This window comes from Falco peregrinus, chromosome 2, assembly GCF_023634155.1.
Source record: "Falco peregrinus isolate bFalPer1 chromosome 2, bFalPer1.pri, whole genome shotgun sequence".
NCBI classification, from domain to species: domain Eukaryota; kingdom Metazoa; phylum Chordata; class Aves; order Falconiformes; family Falconidae; genus Falco; species Falco peregrinus.
This window is the reverse complement of record NC_073722.1, coordinates 27,636,233-27,650,154: the sequence shown is the minus strand read 5'-3', so window position 1 is coordinate 27,650,154 and position 13,922 is coordinate 27,636,233. Positions and strand designations below refer to the sequence as shown.

General features: G+C 39.1%; 1 protein-coding gene across 1 annotated transcript in view; it reads left to right on the top strand.

Annotated features, from left to right (window-relative positions):
* The window catches only part of C2H4orf19 (chromosome 2 C4orf19 homolog), a 44,117-nt gene that overhangs the window by 23,968 nt on the left and 6,227 nt on the right, over positions 1–13,922 (top strand). Inside the window, exon 2 of the mRNA XM_005243215.4 lies at positions 1,200–1,254. The gene's annotated coding sequence lies outside the window, so the exon portion shown is untranslated. The remainder of the gene's footprint in view (positions 1–1,199; positions 1,255–13,922) is intronic.

Here is a 13,922-nt window from a genome sequence, read left to right as displayed (position 1 = left end):
GGCACTTCTTGAACTTGAAATCTAGCAGTGAAATTTTATAAGAACTTTCCAGAGTCTACCCATACATTCTGAAAAGTATAACTGCAAGGAATATGTATGTATGCAAAGACAGTGTAGCAAAACCAGCAGCAACAGCAATGACCATGAAATTGCCTTGTACTGTCCCTCCCCAGTCCCATTACCTATGGATGCTGAATTCAGGAATGAACTGCCTTGCCTTAAATCCTAGGATTCTACTGAAAAGGATCTCAAGGTCAGTAAAAACCTCACTCTCTTACAAGAAAAGCCTTGCAGGTTTCAACAATGGTGCAAGCACAACTATCTGGATTTGTGGCTTGTAGTGTAAGCTGCACTGAGATTTTTCAAGTTACTGTCACTCAGGCAGAGAGATGCTGAGAATGAAAGCAACCACATGGCCCAAATTCTACAATCCCCAGCAAAATACATTGCCCATTTCACAGAAATGACTCAACTTGGTGATTAATATTCATTACACATTTGCATGCACACACAGATCCACATGGGCATATGCCCACATTCCACTCACTACAAGAAATACAAAAAATACATTTTTTTTAAAAGAGCAAAAGCATCTGCATTGTTTCATTTTAAACTTATCATTATCTCATTAGTTTATCTGTCTCTGTAAAGTCTTAATAAAAAATAATTTTGTTGAATTTTCCATTTGGCCTGGAGCACACATATCTGAAAGAACAATAGCTTTACCAATATCTAGAATATTACTGCAATGCCAGAGGCATTTAAGTTTCAAAGTTCGTGAAAATCTGAAAGTTTTGACAAGCATATAGTAAAGGTAAAGTTTTAGCTGATACTACAAACATCCTGGCTCCCAGCAAAGAAAAAAAAAAAAAAAGAAATCCCATAATACTGCATATTTGAAAGTTGTCTAATTTTGTTGTTGTTTAAACTATAAACACTTCACATGAGTCCTAATCCACTGTAGCAGGCATGCTCATACTCACTTTAAGCAGGTTAGCATTCCAGTTCAGCTCAAGGGGATGAGCATACTACTCAAGTGATTTGTTTGATCATTGTCTAAATTAAAAATTCTCAATGGCACGAAGAGGAGGTTGTTATATTTCCACATTGATTGCAGTAGACAGCCTACACCTCAGGGTATCCTTCTTACTTGTGTGGGCACATGAAGAAACCACTCACAAAGTGTTTTACTATTGCAGGATGAAGACATTTAAACCAAACATTTCAAGCAGTCGATGAAGTACAATCTGAAAGGTAGGATTATTTTTTTTATTCTCCTTGTGTAAGTTTAAAACTTACTAGCTATTCACTATGGTAACAACAGCACTCCCCAACAGAGAACATCACTGGATTATTTTTGTCTCTGCAGTACTCCACGATATTTTCTAATGATGATGCTTTGCTGCTACAAGCACTGGTGACAGAACAGGTTCTGAATTGTGTTTCTTTCCAACCTTTAATATTTCTGATATAATAAATCAAAGGTTGCCAGTTTCCACTCTGAAGTTTAGAAGAAGATACTGTAAAGAAGAAATACAGGAATACAAAGTTTACTCATTGTATAGTCAATTAACACAGGTGAAAAATGGCAGAAGAAAACATGGAAGTGCAGGCAAATGGTACAGGGAGAACAAGCTAAAGCAAGGGGAAAAGAAAGAGGGGGATCTGGGGAAGAAGAACAAATTGAAAAGCATAAGGACTGATTTGGCTGGAGAGGGAGAGCACACTGACTTCTAACAGTTCCCTTACAAAAGGGTGCAGGTTGTGCCATTAAATGGTCAAATGCAGTATCCTGACAATTCTAAGAAAGCTCCTTAGTCCATTTGTTTTTTGTTGATTTTTTTTTACCAGAAGAGAATCATTGACTCATACTAACTGCTTACAGCTTGAAACAATTTTTTTTATATCAAGAGGTTGATGTTCTGAGCCGTACACCACCACCACCAAAATACCTGCCACTAGCAATATTTCAGATTATATAAACAAATCAGAAGTATTCAAAATATTCAGGGCAAGATGATTTTTGGGGCCACAAAGCTACAATTGCATACTACAGCTCAGATCACATATCCTACCTGGCCTCAATCCTGCCTAAAGGCACATACGCAAAACATGTTCAATACATATTTGAAGCAACCTCCATAGACATCCAAGCTTACTTTCAGAATATTGCTCCCTTCAGTAAAAATGTCTGGCATACTGAAAGGCCTGCAAAATTATAGCTGTGTCTCTTCACGTCAACCTCCAAAAACTGCTTGGGGGAAGAAGCACTGAGCCTATCCATAAAACTGATGAGCAGTACGCTAGAATGCCAAAATTACATGAGTTAACTTGTACCATTTAGCACGCTTACACTTTTCATAGGTTTTTTTTTCATAGTTCTTTTCATAGGTTTTATTATCTTATTTTAACTTACAAGAATTTTACAACATCTAAAACATGAGGTCTCCACCTTCTGTCCTTTCCTCTCTCTCTCGTGTTTCCCAGATCACCTAAAGATTCAAAGTCTTTCAAGAGCATTTTTTAAAGGTTCTGTTATCTATAGCCCCCAAATTGCTACAGAAGGCAAATAAATTCTTTCTGGGTTTTTGCTGCTGTGTGGAACTCACAGGCAAATACAAGAGGCAACAGCTTCCAGCAGATGAAGGATCAGCAAAGAGCTTGATTTCATAGCAGTGTACAGTGTGCTGCTATGCTGCAAGCTAGTGGCAGCTATGTGACCACGCACATGGCACAATCACGTAACATAGCTGGGAACCAGTCCAGCTTGCCAAGTTTTTCTCACAGACTAAATCCTGTGGCAGTAGGCTGTAGCCTTCACGCTCACTGTCTGATATTTTGTTTTCCTAATGTCCCAAGTAGAATTTGTCATTGTTACCGTCATCCATAAAACTGATATAATAAAAATGAAATTATTCCAGGAGTCTACAAGAGTAGGCTTTATATATATATATATAAGTATACATTCAGTTGAGAAACAATCCAAATCTAGAAAATACTTCTATTTTTAAGCAGGCTCATAGCCTTCAGCTGATTCTGCAAATGGACATCTAAAGAAAAGGGACTTCTGAGCCAGAAAACAAGCAGCTCCACAGCCAGTTGTGCTGACATACAAAAATCAAAGGATTTGTTTGCTTTTCTGTCAGTACTACAAAGAAAATCAAACTGTGCAGCTTCTGGCTCGTTCAGCCTCAGAGTAATAAATATTCTGAAAGACAGGCTCTGTCCTTATTTGCATTCTTCTGGTCTCCTCTGGTGAGGGTACAGGAAACTAAGGCCACATCACGGCCAGGAGAGAATCTGCTTTGTATTCACACTGCCATGTGATAGTGCATTGCTACAGGATCTTAGGGACTGCCATACCAGTTCAAACCACTGACCTGAGTGACCAGCAATACCCTGATTTTCAGCTCAGTACCCGAGTTTAGTGCTACTTCATGTTTAAGTCACACTTAGCTATTGAAATCCCTCAGGTATACTTCATTAACTACTCTGATTCAGCAGTTTGCTCAGCAGCATCTCACATACAGCCAAAAAGGGACAGAGCCAAAAGTAAATGTCAAGGGCTGGATCAGACCCTGACATGTTGTTTTCTTCAAATGTACCTTTCTGACCTCAGCATCTGCCCTTCCTCAAATTGAGCTAAGACTTCAATCTGATCTTTCACCAGGGACAACAACATGTTTCAACTATTGCTATTTCTAACAGATGTCTTTGACCTCTCAGCAACTATTGAATTTTCTCAGTCCTCAAAATTTACCAAACTGTTTAATATAATGATGGATCAAGCAGCATGCTTCTGTCTTCTCTCTACTCTGAGACCTAAATAACTTTACAGGAGTCAATAAATTTAGTCCTCCTTTGTTACCTCATCTTTCATCCAAAGGTCGAAATTTGACTTCTTCAGCTAACCTTAGAACTAGAAGCATCTGTAAGAAAACCAGTTTTAGTTTTTCTCATTTCCTTAATATTTTAAAGACAAGTCTAAGAGATCTACTGGGGGAAACAACACCAAAAAAAATGTATGTAGTTCTTATGCCAGGAGAAATGGTTCAACCATTAGGAAGAAAAGAAAGCGTAAAGTAGTAACATACATATAAAACCCTCAGTGTTTCCAATTAAATAGACAACTAGTCAGAAATGTGTGAATGGAGGGGCTCATCAATCTTTTATTTTTTTTTATATATAAACTGAAATGTCTCCATTGATTTCAGTGTATGATTGTTTCTCAAGTAGGCACACAGAATATGGGTACACCCAGTATAAAAGTCTTGTGGTCTTCAGGATATTCAGACCAGGCCACCGAACAGCATTGAAATTACAGAATACCACTGAAGGAGGATAGAGCAGTTCAAACAGGTCTGATCCCCCAGTTAATGTGACAAGGGGAAATCCACAGCACAGGCTATGTAATACCTAACAGTACAGACATTTCTAGCAAGAACCAGGAAGCAGCCTCTTATGAAGGTACAGAATAGGAACTATATGAGAAGACAGGGAGTAGAGGAGTATTTTGGAGAATGCAAATATTTCAGAAATTATTAGAGCTTTTAACTAACAGCTTTTAATAGCTACAGTAAAATGATGTGAACATGGAACAGAATTTCCAAATTACAGCTTTTATTTTTACTGCAGTATCTTTATAAGCTACCTCATATTCTAACACAAAAAACTGGAACTCAGACATATATGGCATACATCAATTGCCATGCACTTTTCTTGCAGCAGCCTTATGCAACCAAGACAAACAAGTTCTCTGTATGATGTCTTCCTACTATTCCCTTGAGAAGTCCCTGAGGCACAAGAGCAATAACCCTTTGAAATCCATAACCAGGACTTCAGTAGTTGTGTTTCCAAAAGCTGGGGAGCAAATAATGACACAATTTTACCAACAGGAAAAGAAAACTGCTTGGACTACCATGGACCTCTTTAAGAACTTTTTATTTATCTATACATATATGTGTACGACACCTAAGGAGAGGTACATCTATAAATATCTACAGAGAGCTACACGTATATAAAAATACAACCTAACCTGCCATGTCATTTCTTTATCACAAAGATTATGGCATAAAAATGACAAGCCATTTCCTCTAGCTGAATCTGAGTTATCCTGAAAGACTGGACAAATGACGCAAATGAGTCACGTTTTTACCTTGAAAAGATTCACTGCATCATATGTATGACGTGCATGAAGTCTCTGCTGTCCTCAGGAAGGAAAGTCACAGATCAGCTGCCAGTGTTCAGCTTCTACATGTACCATTGCTATGCCAGTGAGACCCAGATTGTCTGCGGTGTAATGCCTAGCTAGCAGAAGTTATCCATACGGACAACCTGTCTTCAGACCCTATTCAAGATTCCGTTTCATTAAGCCCAGGCCAATCTATTGTATATCACACACAGACATATTGTCATCTAGTCAGGATAGAGCCTTTTGAGTCATGAAAATTGGGCATTTTAAATGATTTCTTATTCCAGCTCCATTATTAATTGTGTTCACTCTAATACTTCTAGCACCCTGGTGAAACTTCAATTTTAAGTGCCCAAGCCCAAAACTGAAATTCACAGCACTCTCTGGAAGTCCACAGACACTGCACTTCCATCCAGGTGTCTAGCTGACTAAAGCTGTTTTGACAGACATACCACAGATCCTACCGTCTTGACAGGTCTCAGCAAAACATCTCCTGCCAAGCTCATCTAGGAACTGTAAAATAAGCAGACTATTTGTATTAGGAATCAGGAAAGGCTGTCTAGACAAAGACATGATAGAACAGGGAGTCCAAGTTAAGAGCAAAGATTTCTAATCAAATACCCATATGTGTCTATGCCAGGAGGGACAAGGCACTTCAGCTGTATACCCAGCCAAGTCTGCCGAGAGCTTATGAGCCCCTTGCCCTAAACTGTGACTATATTAGATTTCCTGTAGCCTGAAACCACAGGGTCTTCCTGAGGCTCCAAAGCCTGGCAGGTGCATTAAGGCCACATCTCACACAGACTAAGAATACAATATTCAACCTAAAACACAGTAGCCACAGCAACGCCCAGTCAAAACCACAGAGGAGCCAGTGATTATTTTACATAGTATTCAAAGGGTTAGAAAATTCCCTCATAAATTAAGAGCCCCTATTCAGTTTGACCATCAGCCTCAAAGCCATGTCTCACAGCCATCAAAGTCATGTCCTTGATGGCATGCTGTGTAGAAGGCTGCTGAAGCCTCCCACTGGGAAGGCAGCTGCTCCAGGCAAAAGCATCAGCAAAGGATTCTGCGAATTGTAGCCTTGCAGCAGCACTATCCCAACCCCTGATTCTAGCACTGTTTCTGCATTGTTTTAAAAAGATATTGGATACAACCAAGGTTTTTTTGGACCAAGGGTTGCAACCCAAGAATCCACTCCCCAAAGTGCAAAGTCACACAAGATTGCAAAGAAGCATTTCAACCTCCTAAGAGAGATGAGATTTCAGATACAGTCCCTCTTTGTTACATAAAAATCAGCTATAACTATTTTGAGGCTCCAGCTGTGTTCCCAAACACAGATCCCCACTAGGGCCTAGCCTAACAATTACTGAATCAAATATAGTTTCTCTGCTGATTGCTTCTTTCAAACGTACATGACCATCTGCTTATATCCATTTTTTGTCTTGTCACACATTTAGACCACACATCCCTTGGGAAGAAGTGAATTTTCATGTTTGCTGCTGCACAGTATGGCCCCAAACATGATTCGGGGTTTTAGGCCCTATTAGAGTACAAGCTATTATACTTTATGGGATTAGCAGTTTTAAAAGACAGGAAATATAAACTTCAGGAACTTAAACGCCAAACAGTGATATAAGTTTGGGAAGACAAGATGTAGGGAATAAGCTTGGTTGAACAGGAAACGAGCGTTTTTATGCTACAAGCTATATTTGTTTTTCCTTTGTGTGAACTGGCTAATGATTGTGAGAGTTTTACCCTTTGCCCCACTCTTCCTTTTACTCAAAAATAAAACAAACATTATGTATGGTAAATAATGGGAGTAGGGAAACATTCTGTGACCTAGTGCTGTGAGTGATGAGGAACTAGTCGTAGAAAACGCATTTCCTTTTAAGTATCTTGTAAACATTTAAAATCAATTGCAAAGAGCCCAACATGAAAAAGGGGCATATTCAGGTCACCTCCAAGTTGTAGCCCATGTGCCCTCTAGATCACTCTACTGCAGTAACGAGGGCCTCACAAAAAGGTCCCTCCCTGTGAGCTGGCCTTACTTTCTCGGAGATGTTTACAAAAAAGCCTGCAGCTACCAGACATATTAGTCAATGAAATAGTACAAGAATGACTTTAAAATAAAAAAATGTTGGCAGAGTGGAAATAGAAATCTATGATGAGAATAAAACACGGGACTTCATATACTGATAATACTGTCAGGAAAACCACTGGGGTAAGTGGAAGATCTGGCTGACTTTACTGATTTGGAAAGGAGGACATTTTGAGGAGGAGCCAGCAGGACTTAACATAGCTATGCATATTACTACATTTTTTGGAAGAGCAGCTTAGGCAATAACCAACAGTTACAATTCAAAACAAAACACCTTCTGTAAAACTGATAGCATCTACTTTTCATTACCTTCCCCTTTCGCCAGCACACCTGCAAACAAGTGCAGGTGTGCTCAAGCTACAATGAGATCACTCAAGCTTCCCTACCTTGACACCTGCCCACCACTGCATCATAGTTTGGTGCAAAATATCTGCATGAAAAAGAAGGGAAGGGGCAAGGTGGGAACACAAATACCAACAGGATTAGATAAAAATGTAGCTAGATGTCTGGAAGCATGGGGAGAGAGGAGCTGTAAAGAAGTATAACACTTTCTCATGTAGCATTTGCATCAATTCAGATGCTTCCCATTCTAAGTTGTTTACACTAACATGTAACAACTGGCAGGTATTACCATTGCCAACTATACTGATACAGTTTCTTGTTAGTACAACTACATGTATGTAAGATAATTAGTATGTATTTTTCTAATAGCAGACTCTGGCTAAATCTGACGTTTTCTCAGCTCTTTGAGTAAGAATACAAATGTAAGCAGATATTTCCATTACTCTGAGCATCCTGAGTGCCAGAGCTGCTTCTCATCAGATTGTAGCCAGACATCATGCTGGCACGATGCTTTTCCCCCATGTTGAGAAATGTCACAGCACCCACCCACAATTAGAGGACATAATTGACTCCTGCACAGTAGACACACCTCTCAGCTAGCAGACAGCACTCTCCCTTGGATGCTGTTATGAATAATCCAAAGATATAATATGCCGTTTGTGCTATTTCATGTACATAGTAATTAGCATTGACTGTTAATGTTGTAATCCTAGGACAAAGAGCACAGTAAGTGCAAATTTTTGACAATTATTATTATTACAAGTTTCCTGGATAAACGCTTAATGCATGCCTACATTTTCAGAAGTTGCCACACAGATAGAGGTTAAAATCATGATAACATTGCTCCCACTGATTATTTGCAAGTAGGCCATAGTTTGGCAATTAGCTGATGCTGTATTGATGGTTCATCGGGCAAGCATAACATTTGCTATTTGGGTGTTTGATATTAAATCATTTTGCTCTACCATCTCCTGAGAAGTGTGGGATTCAGCTAATTAGAAACAATTCTGTTTAAGTATCACTTGATTTGCTCACTGTCAGAGTACAAAGCATCAAAATTTATGAAGCCGTGACTGAGCAAATCCTATAAATTCCCAGATAACAAACACCCCATGCTTCTGATGCCTGAGAACCTCCAGGTTTTGATACCTGCCCCAGTTAAAGCTACTTTTCTCCCCTGAAAAAACTATGACTCTATATCAGTTTCACAGCTTCGTTGGGAAGAAGTGAAAATTATACCCCTAAGTCCCCCTCCATAAAATCAAACCCAAACTTCATGCCTTGAATAGCATACAGAATACCTCACATTCTTCCTTCATTGAAACAAACAGCCATTATCTGTACACAGTGCCAGTGTATAGTATCACCCAAAAGTTTGATACTTCAGACACAAAAGCACATAAAGAATTAGGCCACTGGCTCAAACGACATACAATCCATGATCTCAATTCAGCCTGACCAGTGAGAAAAAACAGAAAAAATTATCTTCAAAAAAACAAAATAAATATTCTTCTCAGCAACTGAAGATAGCGTAAGGATTATCTGCATTCATGCAATGATTACATTTATCTGTGAAAAATTGGATCAAATTTGAAAAGGAACAAGCAGAGGGAGGTAATGGAAGTTAAGACATCCAAAGCTGCCGTGTCACCACTGTAGTTAGGCTGTGGCTGAAGAAGTTTTATGTGAGTCTTTCATGGGTCCCTCTGTATTCTCCCAGCTTCTTTTATCTTCACAGCTAGCTGTTCTAGAGATGCATGCAAACCATTCAGGTGGAAAAATAAGGCCTCAGAGGAAAATAAAAGCGGCTGGTAGACCTGTGCAGCTCCTCAGCTTTGTTTGTAAAATAACAGGCAACTATAACCTTGGCAATAACCTTGTGCTGGCAGGACAGCATAAGGCTCTTTCTGGTGGACTCTGACACTGCTTATTCCCAAATATAGAGCCTGCCTCCCTCAGAACAGGAGGGTAAACCAAGCTGTACCAGGAAAAGCACTTGCACAGTTCCCTCTTCTTGCAGAACAATGCAGACAGGGTGACTCAAAGCCAGTCTACCAGTCTCTGTCAGCAGGGTAGCACGGCCAGGTATCTCACTAGGGCTGGACTGCAAGATGGCTGAAGCACAGGAAGAATGACACTTCAGTGCTGCACTTTAAGAAAGTGTGAACAAAGGGACCGAAGCCAATTCAGCTACAGAAAACAAACAAAAAGAGCCCACGAGGTAGGACCTGCTTCTTATTAGTGAGAGTATTATGATATTTCGTTAGGTTAGTTCATTTATTTTAGATTATATATGACAATTCAGTTGTTGCCTGACACACCTTTAAAATAAATTTCCAGACAAAGATTCAGTCCGGAAAAATGAAAGTAGACAGATTTCAGTCCAGCTTTAAGTGTTGGTCCCAATGAAGAATTAAGCACAGACTTATCAAATTTTTACCTCCGTAACAACCACACCAAGACAAGAATTGCCAAAGACTCTAGAGGCTCAATGAAAAAGATCAGGCATTTTATACCACTTCAATTTTTCACAATTTTTTTTTGTTCTCATGCATATGTTAAATGTGACCATTCCAGCCAAATTGGGCTGTAACTTTCAGGTGCAGGAGGCGAACTGATCTGGAGTTTTGTAGGAAAGTAATTTGTTTTCAGAACACATCTGTCAGTTCTGAAGGTTTTATTGGTGCTGTTAGTCTCCACAGAGCCTTATAGAATCATAGAATAGTTTGAATCAGAAAGGACCTTTAAAGGTCATCTAGTCCAAGCCCCCTGCAATAAGCAGGGACATCTTCAACTAGATCAGGCTGCTCAGGTAATTCTGGGCCCACGATGTCTTGGTTCCCACCCCCTGCCTCTTTGGAGGCCCTCTGGACTCAGAAGGGTGACCAAGGTCAGGAAAAAACCTAAAGGATTTGCAGTATTCTCTGTATTTTAAGCAAAGTGAGGCAGTTCTTACACATGGTATTCATCCAATAGTAGTCACAGACTGCACAGTGTGTAGCTAACAAAATTTGTCCCTGGTATTTCTTCCTTTACAACTTTTTCCCTGTTTTCTTCTCTCCCTCTACCACAGGCTGGTAATTTTTTTTTCTACTGTATGTTTACTAGTTTTCTAAATTTCTAAATATAGTTCTTCCCAGCTCTACCATATGCCCACAATCTTTCTGTGCCTCTTTTATATTGTCATCCAGATCAATTGTTTCCCTGCCTCCACCCCTCAGTAACACATTGCCTGTCCCTCCTCCAGTCCAGACACACCTAACCCTTTCTCAGACCTTGGCACATGCTGAGGACAGCCTCTGAAATCTGAGAATTGTGAATGACTACTCAGCACAGAAGGCAAACCACACCTCCCATTAGGAGAAGCTTGCCAAGTGCTACAGCTCTGCAAGGTTATTCCCACCTCAAATTCTTCATGTTCCTTCTGTAAACACTTTCTCTTCCAACATTTGCTCCTGTGAATATGCCTCCTAGCTGGTTAGCATTTGGCATCTATATGAGATCTTGCTAGCAAAAAAAACCCCACTAAGTAAATTGTGGTTTTGTCAGTAGTGCAACAGCCAGGCTTAATTCTGATGAGCAAGGGCTCCTTTCCCTTGCACAGAGACTGGTAGCTCAGGCTAGTAGCCTCAGAATGGACAGGTTTCACTGAGGAGTGCAAAGCACAGCAGACTGATGGGGCAAACACCAGCAGGGTCTAGTCTGAAAGGTGCCTCTACTGGAAAAAGTCATCAGAAAGAGGTGCCCCAGGCCCCTGGGAGATGCATCATCTGGTCTCAGCAGCCCAGATTATACACATGTAGGAAAAAAATACTCGTTATTTTATAATCTAGAGTGGGAAAATATGGAGGAGAGAGAAGAGCCAAAGAAACACAAAATCTCATAAAACACCATGGGTGTGGGGGAGGAAAACCCCAAACCAAACAAAAAACAAAAAACCCAACAAAAAGAATGACCCAGATCAAAAGTCACAAAGCCAGAGTTTATCAGTTTAAGACCTACTAGAAAAGCTGTTTTAATATGCTCTCCCTCAGCTTTCTGCCTTTACTCTTGCAGGGTTTTGGGGTTTTTTTTGTTGTTTGTTGGTTGTTTTTTTTTAAATCAAGACAGAAGAAAAAATACACCACAAAAAAATAAGATTGGAGGTTTTGTGCTTCTGTGTAAACTTCCAAGAATATCAAGAAAGTCTGTCAAACCTTTTTTATTTCTCAAAAATATTTCTCCTTCCCTTTTCATGACATTTTACTTCATTTTTTTTTATTTATTCATAACACAGCTACAGTTTAAATAGATAATAGAAGCTATGTTACTATATAACTTAATATCAGATAAGTTGTGTTTCTCGAACCTGATAAAGCAAAGCAAACTCTTCTTAAAGCACATTGTGGCTTGAAATGCAAGCTTACATTTTTGGAGTCAGACACCATTCTTGTTAGTGTCAGCAAGGTCTCACACTTTAAGAAAAGTTCCATTTCATTCTCTTAGCAGGTGTCACCATAAAAATATTTAACAGCCTCCCCTTTTTCAGCATTTATTTTACTGGTGGGATTGGTGTTCTCTTCTCCTCAAATTAAGGCTGATTACTACCTCGTTCCATAGTAGCATTTTTTCCAACTGATTTTAGAATAGTTGCTCTTCTGTATCATTTTCCTTTAAAGGAATAAATTAATTATTTTGTAACATCAGGTCCTCCTGGTCTCTCTGTGAACATTCATTTAATACATTGCAAGGACATTATATCTAGACTATCTTTTGCGTGGTCACCTAAGGGTCTGCTGGGGTGGCTGAAGGAAACACATAGAGCTGGGCTTCTTCCATCTCTTTCACTGAAGAAAAGTATTATAAAACTTTAACTGAAGCAAGCACTTACACTGAATATGCAAGCCATAAGGCTATCCCTACTCTCTCATGCTGCAAGAATCTGATTATTTTGTAAAACTGGTACAAGCTCAACCTCAGATACACACTTTAGAAGATTGAGCAGCTGCTCAAAGCTGGAAGGTGAAAGTTCAAGATTTAGCAGAGCAAAAAAAAATTAATTCTAGGCCTCCTTCATTCCTCTCGCCCAAACAGCTCCATCTCCTTCCTGTAAATGCCCCAAGTGTTCCAGTGCATGTCTAAAACAACAAATAAATATATGTATTTAACATTTTAGTAGAGCTTTAATGCCAGATGATATGTCAGTGTTCAGGATTAAATGACTCAAAAACCAGTGACTGAAATTTACAGGCCTTCAGGAACTTCATGGTTGAGAATGAATGGTGTCTAGGATTAATGGCAGTTCGGTCTGAATTCTGAGGATATAAATATTAGTGTTCTGCAACAGAGTATTCTGCATCACATCACATTCATCTCAAATTATCTAATCAATTTAGCAGCACAGAATAGATAACAGAATAAACATCATATAAAAAGGCAAAAAAGTTTGATCATAAGAGGATGCAATGTTTCTAAACTCAGTATCAGCATATCATTATGCACTGCTTGAGCTCTCTAACCTTTTCTGTTGCAAGTCTATAGCATGTGCTTGATTCAAACTGCTCCAGAGAGGAGCTTATTAATACTACCTGTCCATTAATGGAACTATGAACATCAAACAATACACAAGTCTTTGGGGCAAGGTACCTAAAACAAGATAAGTAGGATTAAAGCATGCCTTTTCATACTATAGAAGCAATTTGTTCCCTAGAATTACTTTTCAACTTGACTTAAAAGATTATTAAAAATATGGAAGAAAAGGATAAGCGAAAAACCAAACCACTGTTCAGACAGTGATATTGTAAAACCATATTCCTATTTCAGGCATGTGAAATAATTTATAAGATAATACAACTAAAGTATTTTCCATATGCAATAGTTTATTCATGCCAGAGGACAGATGCAGTTGTAACTAATCAGTAGAAAAACTTAACACAGTAGCACAGAGATAATTCAAACAGTAACTGTAATTAAAAAACACAACCAGGAAAGTGCTTCCTATGAAAACAACAACAGTAATTTCCATTTGTAATTGCCTTCGATGACAATGACAAGCACCTTTACGACAGAATAAAGGACAGCAGTTAGCACTTCCCAATGTTTAAAACCTATAAGCAAGATTTTGCACTTTAAAAATTATAAACAGTTATAAGTAAAAGCACTGAGTAGGAAATTTGTCAGAAAAAAGTTTGAAGACAAGCAGCCTGACCTGAAGTGCCCCCACCCAGCTAGAAGCAGTACCTCTTCTGAGAACTGGTCTACATATAAACTGGGACTGTTTTCACCAAATCTATAAACCTTAAAGTC